The sequence below is a fragment of the Monodon monoceros genome, unplaced genomic scaffold (assembly GCF_005190385.1).
Source record: "Monodon monoceros isolate NGI ecotype Baffin Bay Population unplaced genomic scaffold, NGI_Narwhal_1 Super_Scaffold_3, whole genome shotgun sequence".
In the NCBI taxonomy this organism is placed as follows: Eukaryota; Metazoa; Chordata; class Mammalia; order Artiodactyla; family Monodontidae; genus Monodon; species Monodon monoceros.
Window position 1 is genome coordinate 97,108,573 of NW_021703780.1, and position 25,720 is coordinate 97,134,292.

The window sequence follows — 25,720 nt, forward strand, 5'->3', positions numbered from 1 at the left end:
AAAATAATGATACCTAACACTTAATGAGCACTTACCTACGGCCCAGGCACTAAGTGCTTTAAGATAATTAAGCCTCACAAGAGCCCTGTGAGATAGGGACTGTAAATACCCCTATGAAGCAAATAAAGAAACTGAAGCATTGAAAGGTTAAATAACTTGTCGAGGTCTTAAAGATAATAAAGGCACAACTAGAATTGAACCCTGGCAGTCTGATTCTGGAGTCCACGTGTTTAGCCTGTCAGCCACAGCAGACACCCCCTGGGAACTTGCTAGTAATGCACACTCTCAGGCCCACCCAGGCCTACTGAATTAGAATCTCAGGCCCACCCAGGCCTACTGAATTAGAACCCAGATGATTCATATTCACATTATCTGTTCAGCAGCACTGGTCTACATCATATTGTCTCCTAGAAGGATATTAGCTGCCTTTGTTAAATGTTTACAGTACTCATGCACTTTGCTAAACATTATGCCTGCATAATTGCAGTGAATCCACATAAAAGTCCTAGAAGGGAAATCCTATAAGATCAATGGATTGATCAATGTCAACATCCTGGTCGTGATACAGTGCTATCGTTTTGCAAGATGTTACTGGTGGGGTAAAGGGTATATGGGATCTCTCTGTATTGTTTCTGACAATCGCATATGAATCTACAACAACCTCACAATTTAAAGCATAATTTAAAAATCCTATAATCTAAGTTTTATTTTTCCTACTTTTATTGTTGAGGAAACAGAAGCTTTAGAGAGGCTAAGTAAGCAGGCCCAGGGTAATTCAACTTAACAAATAAGTATGGAGGCCCTCCTGTGTGCAAGGAGGCTGGCTACAGCAGTGAACACATTGCCCTCATTGAGCTATCAGTCCTGGGTGGGCAGTCATAATTCAAACCCAGAGCTGCTTGCCAAGTCCTCTAGTGCCCAGATTTCAGAGATATGGTCACAGGATCACAACGTGGTAAATAACAGAACTGTGAATGGTTAAAACATTTGCAAAATTTCTAGGCAGATGTATATGAAGGCCTCTAACAGAGCCAGACAGGCAATAAGCACTCAATCCCCTTTCTTCTTTTCCGTCTCAGAGCGCAGAAGTGAGCCTCATCTCCACCATGACCCAGCAGGGATTTTACCCCCCACACACCTGGATGGAATCCCATGGTGGGGCCGCTGGAGTGGTAGTAACCTGAGCCTCGAGCCCCATGCCGAATTCCACGGAGAGCCTTTGCTCCAGGGCTGTGTTCCAAGGGAACGCACCATCTGAAACCTGTCAAGGAGTCAGTGGTGAGCTTTTTTCTGAATGTCAGCTCTTTTCACAGCATGCATCTGAATGAGTCCCCTTAAGCAAGACCAGATTTATGGCCAGATCAATTGCTCAGACCTCGGATCTCTAAGTGATGTTTAACACTGGTCCAAAGATTGGCTTTGTCCTCACACAAGAAATTTTCCTTTGAATACTGTAAGGATGATTGCGCCTGGCAATCTTTCTTAGACACAGACTTCGGCGTGCTGGGGCGGGAGATAAGAAGAGCCATTTTCCGTAGAAAAGAACGTTGCAGGTGCTGGATTCAAGGCCGGCTAGAGTTTGGCCGCCGTTAACTACCTACCTCTCAGATGGAGAATGGTTTGAGCTGGGGAACTCCACCAAAAATAAGCATGGGTTTTTCTTCTGAGGGTGGATGCACTCAGAGGACATCATCTCAGAGAGAAATTCTTCAAACCAAGATTGCCATGTCTCTCTTGGCTCCAATTGCTTCTTGGGCATTAACTCTTACGAGTAAGTGCTGTACACAGGCAAGAAGAAAGTAAACAGGGAAGGAAGGAGATCAGCATACTGGGTGCCAACCACGTGCAAGGCACTGTGCCGTGCTGAGCATCCTCATTTAATGCGGTGTGATCCTGTGAGAGAGCACTGATGACCCCATTCAGCGGATGAGGAAATGGGGGCTCAGAGCAGGTAGAACATTTGCCTTAGTGCAACTACTTGAGCTGTGCCAAACCAGGATTCAAACCACCTGGCCTGACTCCTCATTCAATAATCTTTCAACAGTATCACTCAGTTCACCCAGAAAAGACCCCTTTGCTAATCCCTAAATAAATCACTGAATCTACACTCCTAGACCGACACTTCAGTTCTGAAGGGAAATATCTCCTCCTGGTTTCCCATTCCCTGTGGGCTACCATGTGGAATTAGAATTTAGTAGGGTCTTAACATCATTTCTGACATTGTTTGTCAAAGGATGGAGAAGCCCTTGGCACATGACAATGGCTGAGACTTCAGCATCAGACAGACCAGAGTTCAAACCTTGGTTCTACCATTTTCTAGCTGCATGACACCAGGCACAAACGTGGACCCTGCTCAAACTTTCATTTTCTCACCTATACAACAGGGATGATTCCCACTTAGAAAGGTGCTTATAAGACGAATACTGACAGACAGATACAGAGAGAGAAAGACAAATATTGTATGATCTCCCTTATATGTGGAATCTTAAAAAAGAGAAAAGGAAAGAAAGAAACCAAACTCATAAAAAAGAGATCAGATGTGTGGTTACCAGAGGTGGCGGGGGGAGGGGGAATGGGGTGAAGGTGGTCAAAAGGTACAGACTTCCAGTTATAAGGTACATGAGTACTAGAGATATAACCCACACAGCATGATCCATATAATTAACACTGCTGTATAGTGTATGTGAAAGCTGTCAGGAGAGTAAATCCTAAGACTTCCCATCCTGAGTCAGAAGAACACATTTTTTTTCCTTTATAAAAATCTATTTGAGATGATGGATGTTAACTAAACTTGTGGTAATTGTTTCACGATATAGGTAAGTCAAGTCATTCTGCTGTACACCTGAAACTTATTCAGTGCTGTATGTCAATTATATCTTAGTAAAACTGGAAAAAAAAGAAAAAAGGAAAAGAAAAAGCCCTAAGTGAAAAAAAAAAGGCAGCATTTTTAAAATTATTAAGTACTTTATAAAGTATTAAAATTCTTTAATGGCTTGTTTTTCTTCCACTTCATCATTCGTCTGATTGACCCTACAGTTGATTACTTAGGACAGCTTTAAAATCCAGGTCAACCTTGCTTAGACTGATGAATTTGTATTAGCTTGTATTTTTTTTAAAAAGTGTTTGTATACATTGGAACAGTCAGATAATCAATAAAAGTGGGTCCCATTTCAAAGTCCAACGTTACCCCACCGCATGCCGCCCTGGAATACCCAGTAAGCAGACTGTGTTGGTATTTAAGACACCACAATGTACAAAACTTTTTGAAGAATTTGAGACATATTGATAAATAACTAGTTACCTTGGACAAACCACGTCTTCTTTATACTACAGTTACAGCTTCATATCCTTCTGAATCACACAGACAAGGAGGCATGATAACCTTTCCAGTGCTTACTGGAAGCACGGAAAGTGGGTTTGGGTCCAAAATAGATAAGGTTTCTGTACAGAGAGAAAAAAGAAGGGCAAAGGTATGTTTTTTTGGGTTTTTTTGTTTTTTCTTTCCATAGGGGGAGAGAGCTTCCCAAAGAATAGGAAGCTGATGGCCTGGGGTGGTAGGTGATGTCGTTTCTGTACCTGGGAGGCTGCTTCAGAAGGGCTGCCCAGCCTGCCTTCCATCTGCCTCTCCCCAGCTCACTCCACCTCTCCAGCAACTCTGTGTGGATCCTGGGGCTGTGCTGTGAGGGTCCTTGATCTGATTAGGGCAATTCTTCCTCTCTCTCCCACCCCCCACCCCGCCACGCTTTTTCCCCCCTTCCCTCCCTTTCTTCCTTCGATCTAGAGCACCTTCTGTCTTACTGTTCTAGATATTGAAGATTCAACTGCCAATAACTCAGACAAGGTCCTGCTCCCGCGGAGCTAATGCTCTAATGGAGGGGCGCTGGGGAGGAGGTGGGAGAGACATGATTAGCCAGGAAACATGGTTTAAGTCATGTAAGTTAACTTAAAAGAGATCATTTAAAATAGTGATAAGATCAATGAAGAAAATAAAACAGGGAATGAAATAGAGAATGACCCGTTGAGGCAGCAGAGTGGCATCAATCTGACAGTGTGATCAGGGAGGACTCCTATGAGGAGGTAACGTTTGAGTTGAGACCTGAATGATGACAGGGAACCAGTCATGCCACGATCTGGGGGAAAGACTTCCAAGCAGAAGGGACAGCAAGTGCAAAGGCTCTGGGGCAGGAGCAAGTCTGCTGTGCTTGAAGAACTGAGTGAAGGCCAGGGTGGCTGGACCATAATAAACGGGGGAGAAGAGAGGATTGAGATAAAGCTGGGGCAGTGGACTGGCTATGGGAGGGAGTTCAGACTTTATTCTACAGGCAAAGGGAGGCTATTTGAGGGGGGGACACGATTTGGATTCTTTTTTTTTTTTTTTTTTTGCGGTATGCGGGCCTCTCACTGTTGTGGCCTCTCCCGCTGCGGAGCCCAGGCCCCGGACGCGTAGGCTCAGCGGCCATGGCTCACGGGCCCAGCCGCTCCGCGGCATGTGGGATCTTCCCAGACCGGGGCACGAATCCGTGTCCCCTGCATCGGCAGGCGGACTCCCAACCACTGCGCCACCAGGGGAGCCCTGGATTCTTAAAAGTCTCTCTGATGGCTGCATAGAGAGTAGACTATCGGGGGTGGGGGGGTGGTCTTACTCCTTCCGGGCTGCTATAACACAAATACCATAGAGTGGGTGGCTTAAATGACAAACGTTTATTTCTCACAGTTCTGAAGCCTGGCAAGTTCAAGGTCAAGGCACTGGCATATTTGGTGTCTGGCGAGGCCTGGCTTCTTTGTTCTTAGATGGGCATCTTTTTGCTGTACCCTCACGTGGCAGAAGGGGCAGGGGAGCTATCTGGAGTCTCGTATAAGACCACTAATCCCATTAATGAAGGCTCTGCTCTCATGACCTGATCACCTCCTAAAGGCCCTACCTCCAAATGCCATCACAATGGGAAGTAGGTCTCCACATATGAACTGGGGGAGAGGGCGTAAGCATTCAGTCTATAGCTGGCAGGGATAGAGGAAGGAGATAAGTTAGGAGACTTCTGCAATCTTTCTCATGAGAGAGGATGGAGGTTCCAAATAAAATAAGAGACTAACGAAGACAAGTGGACAGATCTGAGGTATAGTTTGGAGATAGATGTACTAGGTAAGGTAACATCACCTACTGAACCAAATGACCCCCAAAACTTAGTGGTTTTTGACATAAAGTCCAAACAGTGAGCAGTTCTAGAAGAGCAAGTGGCTCTCCTCCAAGTGGTGACTCGGGGACCCAGGATCCTCATCTTGCGACTCTGCCAACCCCTGGGGCCCCAGAATCCTTTGAGGATCCTCTTCATCCAGCGGACAGATGCAGAAGGACACGTGAGCCTGCTGTGGCACAGATCATTCCACTTATATCTCTTGATGAGAGCTAGTCACGTGACCTCGCCCAAATGACAGGAGCTAGGAAATGTAGTCCCTGTTTGGGCAACTACTTCCCATCAATGGTCCTACGCTGTGGAAACGGGACACAGATTTGCGTCCAGCTGGCCACTTCTGTCATGGCAGAGTTGGCAGACTTTTTGGTGGATTGCACGTAGGGGTTGGAGGAAAGCAAGGTACCCAAGATGATGCCTTGGCTTTTGGCATGAGCAAGGTGAAATGTGGGCTTTAAGTGAAATGGGAACTTCGGGAAGGAGGAGGTTTATACTGGGAGCAGGAGGAATTAAGACTTCCACTTTGGACGTATGTAATGTGAGCTGCCTCTGAGATATCCAAAAGGGACTGTTGGAAAGGCAGTTGGGTATATGAGCCAGGACTGCAAAGGAGGTGTCAAGAGTGAACATTTAAATATTGCATTTCCCCTTTTCCCGGTGGCTTCTGATCCTGGTACGGGTCCCCCATTGCCCTTGATCCTCAATGCACTAACTACATCAGCATAAATTCACTCCTCCTTAGAAATAATGTTTATCATTCCACTACACATGAAATGATAGCTTTTACTATTACATGCATTCACTCATCCAACACTTTATTGAGTGTCTATTATGTGCTGACCACTAGTGATTAGCAAGGAAGAAGATGTAGTCTCTGCCTCATGAAGATTTATTCTAGTAGGAGAAGATAGATAATAAACAAATAAATAAGTAAGTATAGGGCGTCAGGTACACTGAAGAGAAACAGGGCAGGGTGAGTAAGAAAATACTAGAAGCAGGAGGACTTCTGTAGTAAGAAATGCATGAGCAGAAACTGGAAGGAAGTTGAGGGAGCAAATCGTGTGTCTCTAAAGAGGGAGGATGTGCCAAAGCAAGGACCAAGCAGGTGCAAAGACCCGGAGGCAGAAGAGGGCCTGGCATGTTTTGAAACCAGCCAGGAGGCCAGGGTAGCTGGAGAGGGGTGGGAGGGGAAGACTGGTAGCGATGAGGTCAGAGAGATGGGCAGGGGGCAGGTCATGCAGTAGCCAAAACAGGTTTTTTTTCCCCCCAACACCTTCATGTAACTGGAGAAGGAGGGAGAAAAACACTATTTCCGGGTGCAGAAATCTTTGCAAAAAAAGTAACACACAATCAAGGACTTCCTGTGCAGTTCCCCAAATGAAACACCTTCGAAGTGGAGGATTTGCGACCAAAATGAGAAAGGGTCACAGTTTCCTACTGTGAAGTGTAAGACACACAATCTCTCCTCCTGCAGTAGGTTTGCTGCAGTTAATTGCAGCCACATGTGAAGCGCTGCAGGGGAGTGTTTGAAGCCAGCGCCATCAGAGACCGGGACAAACACCCCCCAGCACTCCTGCTCCCAGCAAAACCAGTTGTGTGATGGGCCCAGGAGGACGGGAACAGAAAAGTGCTGCGATGATAAATACTATGTTTTCTGAATTTCAGCTCCAAAATCTGAGCTCGAGGCCTTTTATTGGCTTCTTTTTATAGACATCAGAAGAAGCTGATTTCAATGAAAAAACATTTTTTTCCAGGAAGAAAAAAATTTTCTGTTTTCTCTGTTCAGTTACTGTGCGTGGTTCCCTCCTGATCTGCCCACTGCAGTGAGGCCGTGGAACCAAAATAGCCAGGGTGGAGGCTGGGCGTTTTATCTCTGCCCTGGATCTCGGTGGGACCTGGCAGGACACTGCCACTGCCGGCAGTAACTGCAAACATGTGAGCGGGGCTTTCTAGCTGATGCTCCTGAGGTTGTCTTATCTAATGCTGACATCCCTAGAACTGGGCCCGTTTTCTCTGATCCACAGTGGAGTGTGTATACTGGACTGGGTTTTGCCTCCCCAGCATCTAGAGGTTTAACCTATTTGGGAGAGACTCTCCATTGGCTAGGTCTACAGAAACCAAAGGGGGCCACGTGGTCCCTCCCTGACAGCCAGGAGGTAGGGGGATGAGCGAGGCTCAGCCAACTGGACATTCCTGCCAGGGTTCTTCATTCTTGAGACAGTGATTTGAAGGCTTGGTGGTGGCAGCCGTGTCAAGAGTCCTGGGACACCAGTGCCCGGGCTGAAGTGGTGAATGCAGTGCCAGGACAGCCAGGGCTTCTTCCCTTCCCGAGCTCCTGACCACATTCTGAGTCTGAATCTCTAGCCTCCCATCTATTCTTTGGCCACCCAATACGCATCCTATAACCTCTCTTTCTGCTTATATTAACCAGAGACTTTTTCTGTTGACTATAACCCAGAACGCTGGCCTACTCTTAAGTCATCTGCAGACCCCCATTCATGAACAAAGATTCCCCTGGACTCCCAGAGTTCACTTATATTGTTTTTGTTCTCATGTCGCTTGAATATGGACACCATAAAACTCAACGCAAGTCCCTTAGAGACTTGCAGCTTTCTTTTTCTTCCAGTCTTACTGAGATATCATTGACCTATATGTATAAGTTTAAGGTATACAGCATCGATTTGAGTTAAGACATCATGAAATGATGACCACAATACATTTTGAACACCCATCATCTCATACAGATACAACGTTAAAGAAATAGGAAAAAAACCACTTTTTCCTCGTGACGAGAACTCTTAGGATTTGTACCTTTTTAAAAGGCTTGTAGCTTTTTTTTTTTTTTTTTGGCCACACTGTGCAGCTTGTGGGATCTTAGTTCCCTGATCAGGGACTGAACCCGGACCCTCGGCAGTGAAAGTGCTAAGTCCTAACCACTGGACCGCCAGGGAATTCCCTGGCTTGTAGCTTTTAAGCAATTATAAAACACAAACGTATTTGCAAGCTAAATATATGCAATGCCACTAAGTCAGCAATGTTGAAATCAACAGCATTAACTTAATATGACAGATATGTTGTTCCGTGAAACTAAATATGTTAGCAGTGTGAATATGGAACTCACCTCTGGGCTCGTGTGTGTGTGCATTTTCTTACTACCGTGGGCCCCTTGGCGACTTAACTCTCCTGCCTTTTCTCCATTCAAACCACCAAGAACGCTTCATTCATCCAGCTTGTGTTGGGGTCCTCGGCCCTTTATTTTGCATGGGCACATCATTCACTACTGAGGACCACTGATGTTCGTTTGGCTTTGGCTGGGACAATTACAATGATTCTACTCCGCTTAAATGCCACTGTAAACACATATGCAAATGCAGGGCCTGAAATCAGCTAGAAAGGTCATCCAGATGACCCAGTATTTGCTTATATCAAATTTTTAAAGATTAACATAAAAAATACTAGAGTTTAAAAATTCTCATAGAAAACTCATAACTTCCTAAGACTACATTTGTAAACCTCAGTTTCAGAAATCACGACAAAGCAGTTAGGAACACAAGCTTTAGAGTTTAAAAAAAAATCCTAGTTTTGAATCCTAACCCCACCCTTTAATAGTCTTGGAATCTTGGGCAAGTTAACTCCTTTGAGTCTTAATTTTCTCACCTGTAAAACGGAACAATAATACCTATATCTTAGAACAGCTGTATTTCACAAGATGATTACGTAACTATTCAATAAATGGTAGTAATTATTGTTACTGGCATCCTAATTGACATTCAAATTGGTTAACATATTTGCCCCAGTTCAGACAGCCAGCTAGTCACAGAGAACGAACTGGAACCCAAATTTTCTCAACACCTAGCCCTTTGCTTTTAATACCATCTGTGTGGATCGTCTGAGGGATTTACACTGCAGGAAGTCACTCAGTCCCCAGGTTAATTCCACTGAAGATCCTTCTAAAAAAACTGATCTCATTGTTCCCCTGCTTGAAAACTTCTGTCTATCTCCTATTCGTTACACCTGTGGTTCTCCACATGGGGTCCCCTCAGCAGCAGGGACAAACGCAAATTCTCAGGCCCCATCCCAGACAGACTCAGTCAGAAACTCTGGCAGTGGGGCCCAGCAATCTGCATTTTAACACGCCCCCCGGATGATCCTGAGGCATGCTATGGTCTGAGAATTGCTGCTTTATAGAAACAAGTCCAGACTTCTTAGCACGGCATTCAAGGCTCTTCCTGTTCTGGCCCCAGCCCATTTTTCTGGCCTTTTCTTCTAACACTCCTAAAACACTCTTATGCTCCAACACCATTAGACTTTCCTCTCTGTCTTAAACTTGACAGGCCCTTTTAGGCCTTGGTACCTGCAGTGCAGTTCCCTCTACGAGCATTTCTTCAAAAGATCTCTTTCTCGGTGGAGCCTTCCCTGATTGCCTCAAGGCTGGATTTGCAGCTTTGCAGCCTATTTGTCATACTTCCATCACACACAGCATGCAACCCTTGGGGACTGGCTTCTTCCACTCAGCGTGATTCCCTGGAGAGCCATCCAAGCTGCTGTGTGTATTAATAGCCCATTCCTTTTACTGCTGAGGAATACTCCACGGTGTGGACGGACCAGTTTGTTTAACCATTCACATGTTGAAGGACATCTGGACTCTCTCCAGTTACTGGCTGCTACAAACAAAGTTACTGTGGATGTTCCTGTACAAGTGTTTGTGTGAACCTGCCCACTGTTTTGAACCGTTTCTGTGACTGGGGAATTCCCTCCTTTAGAGTCCTGCTCACTGAAGACAGAGCCAGAAAAACTCATTTTCCCAACATGCATCTGGGGAGCAAGTTCTGTCCATCAGACACAGCCATGCAAGGTTTTGTTCACAAGTGAGCAGGGTGAGGAAGAAGGCACTCCAGGGAATCATGTTAAGACAAGGCAACCGGCTTTGGGGGCAGCACTGGTGGGGGCTGGGTGTCCATGTCACTGCAGCTCGTGAGCTTCAGTGACTATACCGGCTGGGCTGCGGCAGTGGGGTCTTTGCTGAAAGTCGCGTGGGGTGGTTTGGGCATTGTTTCTGGTCCTGTAGCCTCCAAGCCCCCCTCTCTGGTCCTCTTGGAAATATCTAATATTCTTTTACAAATTTATTTTCAGCTCAAATAAACTTGAGTCGATTCTGTTTTTTGTTTTTTGGGTTTTTTTTTTGCGGTACGCGGGCCTCTCACTGTTGTGATCTCTCCCGTCGCGGAGCACAGGCTCTGGACACGTAGGTTCAGCGGCCATGGCTCACGGGCCCAGCCGCTCCGCGGCATGTGGGATCCTCCCGGACCGGGGCACGAACCCGTGTACCCTGCATCGGCAGGTGGACTCTCAACCACTGCGCCACCAGGGAAGCCCCAATTCTGTTATTTGCAATTAAGAACTGTAACCAATCTCCCTCCCTAGCCTCATTGCTAGCCAGTCCTAAACTTAGTGCTCCAGCTCTACTAAGCTCCCTCCAGTTTCCCAAATATTCAGAGCTGCACGTACTTCCCCTATCACTGTACTAACATTGCCTGTTTACTTATCTGTCTCCCTCCAGGAACTGTAAACCGGTACCTCCAGCCTGTGTCACACTTCTATTGCCCTTAGTATATGTTCAGTCAATCTTCAAATGATAATTCAAATGATTGTTCATCTTTATCTTTGATGAGATAAGAACAATGCCTGTGACTAGTACTATTATGGTCACTTTGCCGCTCTGAACTAAAGTTTCCTCATCTATAAAATGGAATAACACCACTAAGAGAAGGACAGTTGAAAAGTCAGTGGCGACCACAACAGAAAACCAACATCCCAATTTTAAAAACTAGTCAAGGGGAACTTCCCTGGTGGCACAGTGGTTAAGAATCTGCCTGCCAATTCAGGGGACACAGGTTCGAGCCTTGGTCCGGGAAGATCACACACACTGCGGAGCAACTAAGCCCATGCACCACAACTACTGAGCCTGTGCTCTAGAGCCCGTGAGCCACAACTACTGAGCCTGTGTGCCACAACTACTGAAGCCTGCACGCCTAGAGCCCGTGCTCCGCAACAAGAGAAGCCACCACAATGAGAAGTCCGTGCACTGTGACAAAGAGTAGCCTCCACTCACCACAACTAGAGAAAGCCCGCGTGCAGCAACGAAGACCCAACATAGCCAAAAATAAAATAATAAATTTATAAAAAAAAAATTGGCCAAGGACTTGAATAGATATTTCTCCAAAGAAGATATACAAGTGGTGAATAAGCACATGAAAAGATGCTCAACATTACTAATCATTAAGGAAATGTAAATCAAAATCACAGTGAGCTACACCTCACACCCATTAGGATCGCTGTTTTTTTAAAACAGAAGAAGAAAAAAAAAAAAAACCAGAAGACAGAAAACAAGTGTTGGTAAGGATGTGGAGAAATTGGAACCCTCGTACACTGACGCTGGGAATGTAAAATGGTGCAGCCTCTATGGAAAACAGTATGGTGATTACTCAGAATTTTAAAATAGAACTATCATATGATCCTGCAATCCCACTTTTGGATATTTACCCTAAAGAATTGAAAGGAAGGCAATTCTGACACATGCTCCAACATGGAGAAACCTTGAGGACATTATGTGAAGTGAAATAAGTCCGTCACAAGAGGACAAACACTGTACAATCCCTCTATACGAGGTACCTAGAGTACTAGTCAAATTCATAAAGACAGAAAGTAAACTGGTGATTGCCAAGGGCTGGGGGGAGGGGCAATGGGGAGATAGTATTTAATGGGGGCAGAGTTTCAGTTTTGCAAGATGAAAAGAGCTCTAGAGATGGATGGTGGTGACGGTTGCACAATAATGTCAATGTACTTAATGCCTCTGAACTGTACACTTAAAAATGGTTAAGATGGTTTTTTCCACAAATTTTTTAAAAGGTTAGTAACAAACCACAATGTTACCACTTCACTTCCACTAGAATGGCTAAAAGAGTATCAAGTGCTGGCAAAGACTGTGAAGCAACTGGAACTCTCATACACTGTTGGGCACATTTTATAAACATTTACAAATGTAAACATTTACTTATCACATGACTCTGCGATTCTACTGCTAGATAGATACCCAAGAGAAATGAAATGTTACAAAAAGACTTGCACACAAACGTCAGAGCAGCTTTACTTCTAATAGTAAAAAACTGCACAAAACGATTAAAACTTTTTAATAGTAAAACTTAAATGCCCCTCAACAGGTAAAAAGATAAACAAATTGAGACAGATGGACACAATGGATTACTTCTTAGCAATAAAAGGAATAACCTACTGATACATGCAACAGCAGGGATGAACCTCAAAAACATTATGGTGAAAAAAAGAAACCAGATACAAAGGACTACATGTGTGATTTCATCTCTGAAATTCTAGAAAAGACACGTCTAATCTATGGTGATGGAGATGCAGTCAGTGGTTGCCTGCGATAGGGCTTAGCAGGGATTGACTGCAAAGAGGAATGACGGAACTTTCTGGAATGGTAGAAATCATTTATACTTTATTGGTGGTTACATATGTGCATACATTTATCAAAAGTCCTTGAGGCATGCACCTAAAACAGATCTAAATTATATGTCGATAAAGTTGAAAGAATGTTGGGAGGACACAGATGAGAACGTGTACTCAGTATCTATGTTTCAAACATTAGATTTCAGCCTCAAAGTAATTAGAATGTCTCACATTAATGTTATAAATGTTTTGGGTACTCTTATAATGCAGCAGTAAAATGATAGAGAAAGAAAAGAAGCAAAAACTGACACTTTCCAGAGTTTTCTCTTTGAAGGGGGAGAAGAGGATCCACAGGGGTCATCTGGATGGTATGGTGGAGAGCCTGACATTTGAAACTGTGGCCTCTATTTTGTTACCATGAAAAGTCTGAGAGCCCAGAGGGGGCCTGCAAGCCACCTTCAAATGATATCTATTACCATTTGATCCTCAATACCCAAGAAGTAGATTTGACTGCACTCATGTTTCCAGTTGTTAAATAACTTCCTTGTGGTGGAACTAGGGCTTGAACTTAAATCTGTCTCCAAAGTCCATACTCTTTTGACCACAAACCCCGAAACTGGAATCCTATGGTCATATGCTGTGGGTCCTGCCACCAAAGCCCATTTCCTTTGCTTTACAACGATGAGGGTCCCCAGGAGAGCCCCTGAATTCTGTGCAACTCCAACCTACATAGGACAAACAGTCCACTGTTACTACTGTTGGTCAGGATCTGCTGGCAGGTTGCTTTCTTTTTCAGACACGTATTTCTTTTTTCTTTTTCTTTTTTAAATTTCTTTTTATTTACAGCGGTGTTCAATGCAAATCAATTCCATAACATGAGAAGTTACTGTGGATCAAAGCACAGACACAATGTACAATCGAAAACAGATGTACAGCTTTCGGGCCATGAAGCAAAAGGGAATGTTCATTCACACCCACAGTAGCTTGAGACCTATTGGTTCTGCTTGTTCCCATGTTGGTTTCTAAAGATGTCAAGACTTGACTTTGGTTGTGAAGACTACTGAGGCCGTCCTGGATCTTGGAACATCTTGGCGTTGGTGTGTGACCACAAGATAAAAGACTTCACAGAGTGTCTATTTCTAAATAGCTTTCTCTGTATCAGTCGTAAAAGATCTACTTCCCGGAATCAGGCCATTAGGCTTCCAACCCTTTAGACCCAGGTTCTAACCCTCTAAAAATATGGACAGATTGTGATGGGTGTTGCGATTGCTCATGTCACTCTGCTGACTGCAGCCCACAGCTTAGATTCCTATCCTGCTTCAGGAAAGTCTGTTGAAGGGTCTGCGCAACAACAAAGGCCTGGTTGGGCTTCCCTGGTGGCGCAGTGGTTAAGAATCTGCCTGCCAATGCAGGGGACACAGGTTCGAGCCCTGGTCTGGGAAGATTTCACATGCCGTGGAGCAACTAAGCCTGTGCGCCACAACTACGGAGCCTGCACTCTAGAGTCCACGAGCCACAACTACTGAGCCCTCGAGCCACAACTCCTGAAACCCGGGTGCCTAGAGCCCATACTCTGCAACAAGAGAAGCCACCGCAATGAGAAGCCCACGCACCGCAACGAAGAGTAGCCCCTACTCGCTGCAACTAGAGAAAGACCGCGCGCAGCAACAAAGACCCAACGCAGCCAAAAGTAAATAAAATAAATAAATTTATAAAACAACAACAACAACAAAGGCCTGGTTCACTGTCAACTCAGCACATGTGCAGGCTGACATCCTGGGTGGATCGGTCAGGCTCCTTCTCATGTACTGAGTCGTGGAACTGAAGCTTCAGAGGGGACGGGCTCCAGACAGGGCCCGGTTTCTCCCTCCCTCAGCTCTTCCTTCCCGGAGGACCTAGTTTATCTGCAGGCTCTAAGCTTCTCTGCTTCTGTGGCAGTGAAATGGCTACTGCAGGTCCAGGTCGCACACTCTCACACGACAACATCCAGAGGAAGAGGAAGAGTCTTTTCCAGAAGAGACTTACTCAGGAGCCCGAGCAAGCATCCTCTTGGAAGTCCTTGGCTGTGTCCAGCTGCAGAAGGCAAGCCCATCGCTGTGACCAGTAAGTGCCTGCTCTGGGGGAGGAGGGCGTCAGACCCTCTAAGCCACATGGGTGGTAGGAGAAGATGGGGGTACATTCCCTCCTGAGTAGCCTCCTCCATACTTTGAACTGACTGGCTTAACCCTAGAGCATGTCAAGTCTGGACATTGTTCGGTTCTTAGATCCATGAAACTCCCTGCTGCATTTGGCGCTGTTGATCCTTGAAATTCTCTACTCTACAGGTTCCCCGACCTGGCTGTCAGCAAAGTACATCAAAGTGGAGAATTTTACACTACCCATGCCCAGGGGATTCAGATTTCACGGGAATGAGGTTGGGGCAGGGGACAGACATCTACACGTTTACAAAACCTCATGGGTGACTTTGATGCAAGCAGCCCTGATGGAGAACCACTGCCCTAGGCTGCTGTGACATCACCCCTCCCGGTCCATTCATTCTCTCTGCAGGTATGTACTGAGTGTGCACTAGGTGTCAGGCACTCAGGTATGTGCCGAGTATATGCGGGTGAACAAGGCAGACAAGCTCACGTCTTTATGGAGCTTATGTCTTAATGGGGGATGGGAAAAGAGACAAATAATTACTTAGGTTCCAGAGATTTCAGATGGTGCTACGAGCTAGACAGGAAGTAACTCAGGATGAAGTGAGTAGGAATAAAAAGAGCTACCTGAGACAGGACGGTCGAGAGTGTCTGCCCTGCATGATTCACAGCGGCCGAGGCATGGAAGCACACTAAGGGTCCATCGATGGATGAATGGATAAATGCACATATATACAATGGAATATTGTTCAGCCTTAAAAAAAAGAAGGAAATCCTGCCTTTTGTGCCAAGATGCATGAACCTAGAGGACACTGTGCTAAGTGAAATAAGCCAGACAAAGACAAATAATGTAGGATTCCAGTCACATGAGGAATCTGAAATCGTCAAACTCATAGAAGGAAAGAGTAGAGTGGTGGTAACCAGGGGCTGGTGAGGGAGACAATGAGGTGATGATCAAAGGGTACAGACTGCAGTTAGGCAAGATAGATCATTTCCGGTGACCTGTTATGCAGCCTAGCGCCTGGAGCTAACGGTATCATATGGCACGCCTAAAATTTGCTGAGAGGATAGATCTTATGTTCAGTGTGCTTACCACACACACACACACACACACACACACACACACACACACAATACTACTAACTAAGGGGGGTGGAGGAACCCAAAAATAATAATGGGGAGGTGATGGATACATTTATAGCCTTGATGGGGGATGGTTTCACAGGTGTATACTTATCCCCAAACCCACTGAGTTGTGTACATTAAATCCTCACAGCTTTTCTGCATGTCAATCATACCTCAATAAAGTGGTTTAATAAATGGCTGTCCTGGAAGGTGGGGAAGGTCAGAAGCACAGACCCAAGACAGGAACGAGCTTCGTGCGCCAGAGGAAAGAGGAAGGTCTGGTGCGCGTCCAGGCACAAGGGGCAGGAGGCAGGAGATCAAGGAGGCAGCAGTAGGGAGTTCACACTTACGCTCAAAGCAGCGGGAAGCCTCATATACTCCCCGTATTCTTGTGTGTCTCTGGGTTTTCTGAGAGCTGCTTTCTCTCCACCTGCCCCTTAAGCTTTGCTGTTCTCCCAGCTTCTCTCCCTGCCCCTTGTTTTTCTCATTCTACCCAGGGAGGTGGGGGGGATCTTGACTGCTCTCAGTTGGCCATCAAGACCTCTCCTGGGTCTCGTGCTCATGTATCAGATGCAGCTGGACCCCCCATCTAGCCCAGAGGCCCCTCAAACTTGTGCAAGGTCCTCGGTAGCCTCCCCTTCAGTCGGCTCCAGCCCCGTATCTGCAGCAGGTAACAACGCTCCCTGCTACCCAGACAACCACCTAGAAACCAGAGTGTCCTCCTGAGTCCCTCCCTCTCTCTCACCTCCACAGCCAATTACCGATTTATTCTAACCTCATAAATATGTCTCAGATCTCTCTTTTCCTCACTATCCTGCCTAATGACAGTCCTAAACCAGAGGGCCACAGCTCTCCCTGGGCAGCTGCAGTCGCCCCGCATCGTCCCCCTCCCCTGGTCCTGTCCCCTCAACTACGCTCTTCGCTCTTCACTCTGAACTTGCTAAAGCGTAAGTCTGCAGGGGGTGAACCTGGAAAAATCCGAATTCCTCCCAGTGTGGTGGTGGGATCTACTTTTTCTCCCTCCCCCCACCCCCCAGCCCAGTTCTTCTTGACCTTGGCAGATGCCTAAGCCAGGATAACAAAAGGAAGCCTTGAGGATGGGATTCAAGGTAGAGGGAGAGACCCAGCATAACAACACAGAGACGCAAAGAGGGTCGCTATCTAGGTTTTGAGGACACAGGTGGGTCAAGGAGATGGGAAAAGGCATCTGGAAAGGACGAGCATGGGAGGACCCTGAGTGCTCTGGGTACCGTCAGGTGGGAACATTCAGCTTGAACCTGAAGAGAAGGACCACTTCGCGTGGCCCTGTGACCGATGTGCCCTCGCTGGCCAGCACTACAGCTGCTGGATCCTGTGCCCTCCTCTCACTGTGAAGGGGTCACCGCCTCGCAGGATGCTCCGTGGCCCCCCTCCTCCCACACACCTCTCCCACCTCCTCTGTTACCTTCCTGGAAAGGACTCGGACCCTCCTGTGAGCCTCTGCGGCTCTTGCTTCTCCCATGCGCTGTTCTCATACCTGCAATGACTTCACCCCTGCCCATCTCCTGGCTATGCTCCGCTCATCCTTACGACTGCCATTCCATGTCTGAGTATTACGTAAGGGGGAGGAAAGCCATGTTTGCACATCACACAGTCCCGGATTAGAGCTCCAGCTACGCTGTTTACTCAGTGTGAGACCTTAGCAAGCATTTTGTCTGTCTTATTACCAGGAAACTAGACAAACCCTTCCTTGTGGGTCCTTCTGAGGCTCAAATGCACTTATTTAAAGTGCCTGGCACATAGTAGGTGCTCAATAAATGTTAGCACTCTTTCTTGCCCTCGAGGCACTCAATAAATGTTGGTCCTAATTCTAGAGTCACCGAACAGCTAGTCTGTGGGATGCTACCTGCAGTGTCTGATAGCACTGCCTTTCCCTTCCTCCTTGACCTCCCTTTACAGGTTAACATGTGTGCAATTTTCATTTATTATGTATTGGAAATGATGTATTTTCCATGCAGAGTAACAGACAGGAGCTATCACTTACTAGGTGTCTACTCTGTGTCTGACCTTCACCAGGTGTTTTCTAGACAGTCCCTCAGTTAATATTCACAATGACTGCTGGGGGTCAGTAGTATTAATCTCTATCCTACTCTGACCAAGTTGAGGCTCTAAGTTAAATAACTTCCCTGAAGTTACACAGTCAGTAATTGAGAGAGTCAAGATAGAAAGCCAGTGTTCTGGAGTCCAAAGCCCGTATCCTTATAAATAGACCACATTTCCTCTCATGAAAATTACAATATAACAATAATAGTAATAGAAATAGTTAGCACTTAGTGATTACCTATTTCCTGGGAATTATTATTATAACTCTGAACATGTATTAATTTAATTAACTTCTGCAAACACCCTATGAACTATTATTATCCAGTTTTTCAGAGAACTGAAGCATAGGAGATGAAATGACTTGTCCAGACCGTGAGCAGAATCTATCTGTATATATAACATGCGGAACACTGCACTCTTCAATTTATCTTTTTTCTTCAAGAAGCATAAGACCCACAATCAAATGAGAGAGGGAATAAGTGGGTAAGTTTTACACACCTTGTTGTTAGCTGTTATGCCAAAATTCAGGGGAGGGGCAATACTGACTGTGCTCAGGGTTTGAAAGCCTGTGTACAGAGGCACTCTTTTCCTGGAACTCTGCATGTGCAGTGGAGGCCACCACCACAGAAGGGCGGGCTAGATCCTGAGGGTCACGAGGAGGGCAAAGGAACCGGGAGATGAAGTTTGTCACCCATCCCTGGAGACCTACAGAGTCAGAAGCCGTACAAAGATGATGAGCAGCCCAAGAGAGCAAGGACTCTTCCAACCAGCAAACAGAGCGGACAACTTGCACAGTCCCTCGGGAGTGTGTCACCATGATATCACCTTGTTTATTCCCCTCGTGGGAATCGGGCCCCACTGGGGCTTGATTAACCGCCAACCGCAGAGAGCAAACTGACAATGCTTTTAAACTGACTCTTCAGACCGTCAGTAGCTCCCCAGCTAGAAGTCACTCAGAAGTAAATCACAGGGTTGTTTAATCTTTGCTCTGCTTCTGCGATTTAGCAGCAATTCTGTGTCACTTCCCTTCAATCACTTGGCGTGTCACCACTTCTTCAGTGCGGCGTGAAAATTATCCATGCAGACAAACATGTATTCATGGAGAGCTTCACGCCCATTCACCGAGAAGGTGTGCAGGAGATGATGGTGAATAAGGATGGGACAGTCCCTGTGGGCTAGGAACTGAGTCAAGGTGGGAAGGGGGACATTTAAGGAACAGAGTTGTATTAGGAGTTTTTAAAGGAGGTGAACAGAGAGCCCTGGGCGTCCACAACACAGGTCCCAACTCTTGGGAGGACAGAGGATGCTTCCCTGCAGAGTCGATGTCTAACTGAGGCTGGGGGTAGAGAAGGAGCGAGGCAGGTAAAAGAAGGGAAGAACAGCATGTACGAAGGCAGGAGACAGCACGTCCAAGGAACGGAGACAATTCCAGTTGCCTGAAGGGTAGAGAGCCAGAAGGAGGGCGCTGCAAGGCAAAGAGGACACCAGGTCACAACAGATTGTACAGGACTCCGTAGGCCAGGTTAAGGCGTGAATGGTTTCAGTGCTTTTTGTTTTTTAAGGGTGATGAAGACATTCAAGGGTTTTAAGCATCCCACCGTCTCGGCAGCGTGGGATGGACAGAAGGGAGAAGAGGGCAGGCAGGTGAGAAGGCACTGCGGCCGTGGAGGTGGGAAACCGAGGTGTCTCGGGCTGGGATGGAGGTGGTGGGCGTGGAGAGGAGTGAATGGTTTGAGAGAGATTTAAGAGTGAGGATTAGCAAGATCTGGTGAGATTACAGAGTGTAATGATGGAACAGCAACTACTTTTCATCTTTCTCATAAAAGATATCCATCAGGGATTCACCAACCTGTGCTTGCTATTATCTATTTTTTTAAAATTTTATTATTAATTAATTTTATTTTTGGCTGCGTTGGGCCTTCGTTGCTGCGCGTGGTCTTTCTCTAGTTGAGGTGAGCGGGGGCTACTCTTCGCTGCGGTGAGCAGGCTTCTCATTGCGTTGGCTTCTCTTGTTGCGGAGCACGGGCTCTAGGCGCATGGGCTTCAGTAGTTGTGGCTCACGGGCTCAGTAGTTGTGGCTCGTGGGCTCTAGAGCACAGGCTCAGTAGTTGTGGCGCACCGGCTTAGTTGCTCCATGTTATGTGGGATCTTCCTGGACCAGGACTCAAACCCGTGTCCCCTGCATTGGCAGGCAGATTCTTAACCACTGCGCCACCAGGGAAGTCCCTGTGCTTGGTATTAATCAGCTCCGGTCTGTACTATTCAGGGAAAGGACTAATTGCCCGTTTAGGAACCTATGGGTTGATCAACGGGGCTTCCATTCTTTGGGCCAACACTTATTAGGCATCTTTCAGTGCCAAACACTGTGCTAGGCACCAGAAATACAAACAAAAATGTGACATAGTCTCTATTTTGAAGTGGAAAGAGCATTGGAACAGGCAGACATGGGTTCAAATTCCCGCCTCACCACCTCCTGGGCTCCAGGGAAAATTTGAAGTCCTTTATCCTTTGGGAGCCTCAGTTTGTAACACGGGGATCAAAACACCCAACTTCCAGAGTTGGTGTGGAGATTAATGAGAAGTGTATAGAAAACAAGGGCAGTGTGTGACTCAGTAAATGTTCACTCCCACCACCCCAGCCCAGCTCTTCCTCTCTCCAGGATTAAGTAGCTAGACTAAAGCCAAATTCTATAAATCAGGTTTAAGAAAACATTCCTCAGTCGAAAACCCACAAGTTGATGGACCTAATAATATTTCCATAACACACAACTGCAGTCATTCTGGATGGGCGAGTTGCTGCCCTCCCAGGAAGCGTTCCGAAGTAAAGAAATATATGTTCTTTGGCTCTGTGTCTTAGCATTGATTTTCCTTATAGACTTTGGGATTCTGCTTTGCATGCTCATCCTGAGGCCGCATTTCCCCTCCTGACCCCACCCCCACCCCCGGCCCGGTCTCTCTGCTTTTCTCCTTCCTTCTTCCCTGTCCAGGTTTCTGGTGGCCTCCATCCAGCCCCTCGGGCTCCTAGTCCAGAATCAAGTGTCACGTTGGTGCCTTGGGTGTCCATATTGGGCTCTCCACCCACACAGGGGAAATGCCAATCCAAGCACAAGTCACTGAAAAGGCTGCCCAGGTCTTGGCCTCCCTGTCTCCCAGGGAGCATACCTTCACAAGCCACACGTCCAGAGAGCTGTGGATTTCTTAGCCTCCTTTCCTGGGTGTATGTGTGTGTGCACGTGTGTGTGTGCACGTGTGTGTGTGCACGTATGTGAACAAAGAGGACATCCTTCCCCAGGGAGCTTGAGCCTGGCCCTTCCCCTTGCTTGGTGCCCCTGCCTCTCCTGTCACTACACAAAAGGCCGATTCCTGGTGACCTCTGCCCGCTTTCCCACCCAGAGCCCTGCTGGCCCATTTATCACTCGCTGTGTTCCATTTATGCTGCACAGAGATATTTATTATGTCTTTTAGTGTGGCTAGGTTTTTTCTCTCTCTTTTCACACTTTTTCTGTCATTTCATATATTTGGAGCAGCGGAAAGCCTCAAAGCATGACCTGACGACACCACCTCAAGCAGAAGCTTCCCAGGTCCTCTCCACACACTTCTGTTAGCCCGCTAGCTACCTGGTACTAAAAGTGTTTACACGGCTGACTCCACAGCTCGCCCAAAGCCATAGGTCAAGTAGCAGGGCCAGGATTTGAACTTCAGTCTACTGACTCCAAGGCCTCTTGTCTAGAACACTGAGGAATAAACAACTGGCACAAAACAGGTGCTCAGTTGATGTTTGTTGAGTGACTTAATGTTAGACTCCCATTGCTATCTTGTAGATTTATCATAATCCTCCTTTGTTTTTTTCTTCCCTAAGCTAACACTGTATCCCTCTCCTTAGAAATGCAAGGTCAGTGAACACCTAATTCTTACCTATCCTGCCCTTCCCATGCACAGAGCAAACATTACAATCAGTGAGACTCTCTCTTATTGCCCAGACCTTGATGCATGACCCCTCCTTACCCAGCACTTCAGACACTCACTATTAGTTGATGAGCATTTGACCTCCCACAGGAGACACAAATTTTTGATTTATCAACTGAAGTTCCTAAATCTCTTGAAAAACAAAACAGGGAAATTTTATAAATTAGTTTCATGCAGTGGTCTCCTTCTATTGTCCTGGAATTTTTACTTCACACTCTAATTTTGGCCTAAAACCTGAAAAACAAACACATTTAGAAATAATACAATTCTGTGGTCCTGGTTATCTGTAAACAGCCCACAACTGAGAACATTTGCTATAACTTCTCATAATGTTGCTTATATTTGAATAAGGTTCAATTTCTCTTACTTAGTTTCACACCAAACCAGTGAGGTGGGTATTGTTCATTTTTTACCAATGAGGAAAATGAAGCTCAGAGAGGTTAAGCGACTTGGCTAAAGTTGCACAGTAGGTAAGTGGCAGAACCTGTAACACAACCCAGATCTTTTCATATCTAACCTTTGTATTGCCTAGTATATCAGTGCATTTCTACTGTTCTATTGTTTTTCTAAAACAATACTTTTCAAGTGCCAGAAACATGAATATGACCTACATAATCATTTTTGTTTCAACATTATCTTTGACTAATAGGATAAAACATTCACAGAATCACTGATTTTTATCTGTTAAAGATCTCTTTTTGTGTTTTGTATTGTTTTGTTTAGCTTTATCATTGTTTGCCTTTTACATTTTATACATATGGTACTGTGAGTGCCAGAGCTGCTGTTCTGCGTCCTCAGTGCTCAGTGAGGTGCCAGCCCCTGACACATGTTTTCAGAGCTGTCCCAAACAGTAATCCCAAAGGTGACACAACCTTAAAGCTCAGGCTTGGCAGGGAGGTCCCAAGGCACATAGTCTTACTTTTTTCAATAAAGATGACTGAGTAAATGTATAACCACATTCGATTTAAGTTCTACGCAAGCCTTTTCATAGGTCAGACACCACAAATCGCACAGATTTTTTAAAATAACTTTTAAAAAACAGGTATCCTGTGTTTTAGCAAGGAAAATACAGTCATTGTCAGATCACGATTTGTATGAAATGCTTTGTGACTCAATCAACTACCAGCTGACCTCAGGATGCAAACCTTAGCTGGCTCTACACCTCCTGTGCTTTTTCCACACTGTTTTTGTAGCTTTCATTTAAAATAATGTTAGCTGGAGCCTCCACTATAACCAGGTCATTGTTCTTCTGCTTCAACTGTTCCTCCAGCAGAGCTGACAATAGAAGCCATCACTCTGGCTCTGCTTAAGTACAAAGCCATTGTCAAGTGGACCCAAGGACCTCCTGGGCTCAAGGCTTTTATCATCAGCCCCAGTGACCTACAAATATCCATCAGGGTCAACAGTGAGTAAATCACTGTCCTGTGTAACATCATCATCATAATAACTTCCTTACTATGGGGCATGTAATCTACTGAGCCTTTTATATGAATTAGTTATTCATGTAATTTTAACTTTCACAACACCTCTATGGAGTAGATACTGCAATTTTCTTTACACAGATAATGAAATCATTAAGCTAAGTGAAAGAAGCCAATCACAAAAGGCCATATAGCATATGATTGCATTTTAAAATTATTTGTTCTAGTTTGTGCTATAGTTTTGCAAGGTGCTACCACTGAGAGAAACTGGATAAAAGGCACATGGATCTCTCTCTTTTATTTGTTACAACTGCATGGAATTTACAGTGATCTAAAAATACAAAATATAATTTAAAAACATACTCAATCTCTTTCCTGTTCCTCTCCTCCCAAGATAAGAATTTTTCCAGGAGCAGCATGTCCCTGCTCTTTAAATGATGTTGCTATTTGGTGGCATCCTTTGCTTTTGGAAACCACAGGCCCAGTTCACTGACACTATGAATTTTTCAAGAGCTGACCAAAGTGTTGGATGCACCAAAAATGTTTATTGACTCCAAAAGGTGAAAAGAAAACCACAGAATCACTGACAAATGTTTACATGTCTACAAACTATGATCCTACATCAAACAGTCGGCTGTAACTCAACTCAGCTCATATACTTCTGTGTGTGTGCATGCATGCATGTGTGTGTGTGCATGCGTGCATGTGTGTGTGTGCATGTGTGTGTGTATCATACATACTTAATATTTAATGTGGTGTTTCATGAGAATTTGAAACCCAGAGGTGACCTGGTTTGGAATCCTGTCTTTACCTCTTGTAGCTCTGTGGCTTTGGATACGTTTCTTAACTTCTTCGAGTCTCGATTTCAAAAGACCTCGAATAGCCAAAACAATCTTGAGAAAGAACAACATAGCTGGAGGAATCAAGCTTCCTGACTTCAGACTATATTACAAAGCTACAGTGATCAAAACAGTATGGCATTGGCACAGAAACAGACATATAGATCAATGGAACAGGATAAGAAACCCATAAATAAACCCACACACTTACGGTCAATTAATCTATGACAAAGGAGGCAAGAATATTCAATGGAGAAAAGACAATCTCTTTGGTAAGTGATGCTGGAAAAACTGGACAGCTACATATAAAAGAATGAAACTAGAACATTCTCTAATGCCATATACAAAAATAAACTCAAAATGGATTAAAGACCGAAAAGTAAGACCAGAAACCATAAAACCCCTAAAGGAAAACACAGGCAGAACACTCTTTGACATAAATCATGGCAATATTTTTTTTGGATCCGTCTCCTAAAGCAAAGGAAACAAAAGCAAAAATAAGCAAATGGTACCTAATTAAACTTAAAAACCTTTGTACAGCAAAGGAAACCATCCACAAAATGAAAAGACACTCTACAGAATGGAAGAAAATGTTTGCAAATGATATGACTGATAAGGGGTTAACATCCAAAATATATACACAGCTCATACAACTCAACATCAAAAAAACAAACAACCTGATTAAAAAATGGGCAGAAGATCTGAATAGACATTTTTCCAAAGAGGAGATGCAGATGCCCAACAGACACATAAAAAGATGCTCAACATCACTAATCACCAGGAAAATGCAAATCAAAACCACAGTGAGAGGGCTTCCCTGGTGGTGCACTGGTTGAGAGTCCACCTGCCGATGCAGGGGACACGGGTTCGTGCCCTGGTCCGGGAAGATCCCACATGCCGCAGAGTGGCTGGGCCCGTGAGCCATGGCCGCTGAGCCTGCACGTCCAGAGCCTGTGCTCCGCAACGAGAGAGGCCACAACAGTGAGAGGCCCATGTACTGCAAAAAGCAACAATAACAACAACAACAACAACAAACACAGTGAGAGATCACCACACATCAGCCAGAATAGTTATCATCAAAAAGAACACAAACAACAAATGTTGACGAGGATGTTGAGAAAAGGGAACCCTCATACACTATTGGAGGGACAGTAAATCAGTGCAGTCACTGTGGAAACAGTATGAATGTTACTCAGAAAACTAAAAATAGAACTACCCAGTAATTCCACTCCTGGGTATATATCTGAAGAAAACAAAAATGCTAAATCAAAAAGATACATGTACCTGAAAATGGAAAATAGAGCTACCATATGACCCAGCAATCCCACTCCTGGGCATATATCCGAAGAAAAACTTGGTTCAAAAGGATACATGCACCCCAATGTTCACTGCAGCATTATTTACAATTGCCAAGATATGGAAGCAACCTAAGTGTCCATCAACAGATGAATGCATAAAGAAGATGTGATACACACACACACACACTCAATGGAA

At 45.3% G+C, this 25,720-nt stretch overlaps 1 protein-coding gene across 18 annotated transcripts in view; it reads right to left on the minus strand.

Moving 5' to 3' along the window:
* Window positions 1-25,720, minus strand: part of VGLL4 (vestigial like family member 4) — a 277,108-nt gene that overhangs the window by 161,169 nt on the left and 90,219 nt on the right. For 8 of the 18 annotated variants that reach the window (XR_003796669.1, XR_003796670.1, XR_003796668.1 and 5 more), the window contains 3 exons: window positions 3,302-3,441; window positions 1,602-1,778; window positions 1,139-1,261 (listed from right to left, as the gene is read on the minus strand). The exons of 8 other annotated variants lie outside the window; for them this stretch is intronic. The gene's annotated coding sequence lies outside the window, so the exon portion shown is untranslated. The remainder of the gene's footprint in view (window positions 1-1,138; window positions 1,262-1,601; window positions 1,779-3,301; window positions 3,442-25,720) is intronic. 2 more of the 18 variants (XR_003796667.1, XM_029242485.1) reach the window with 2 other exon arrangements.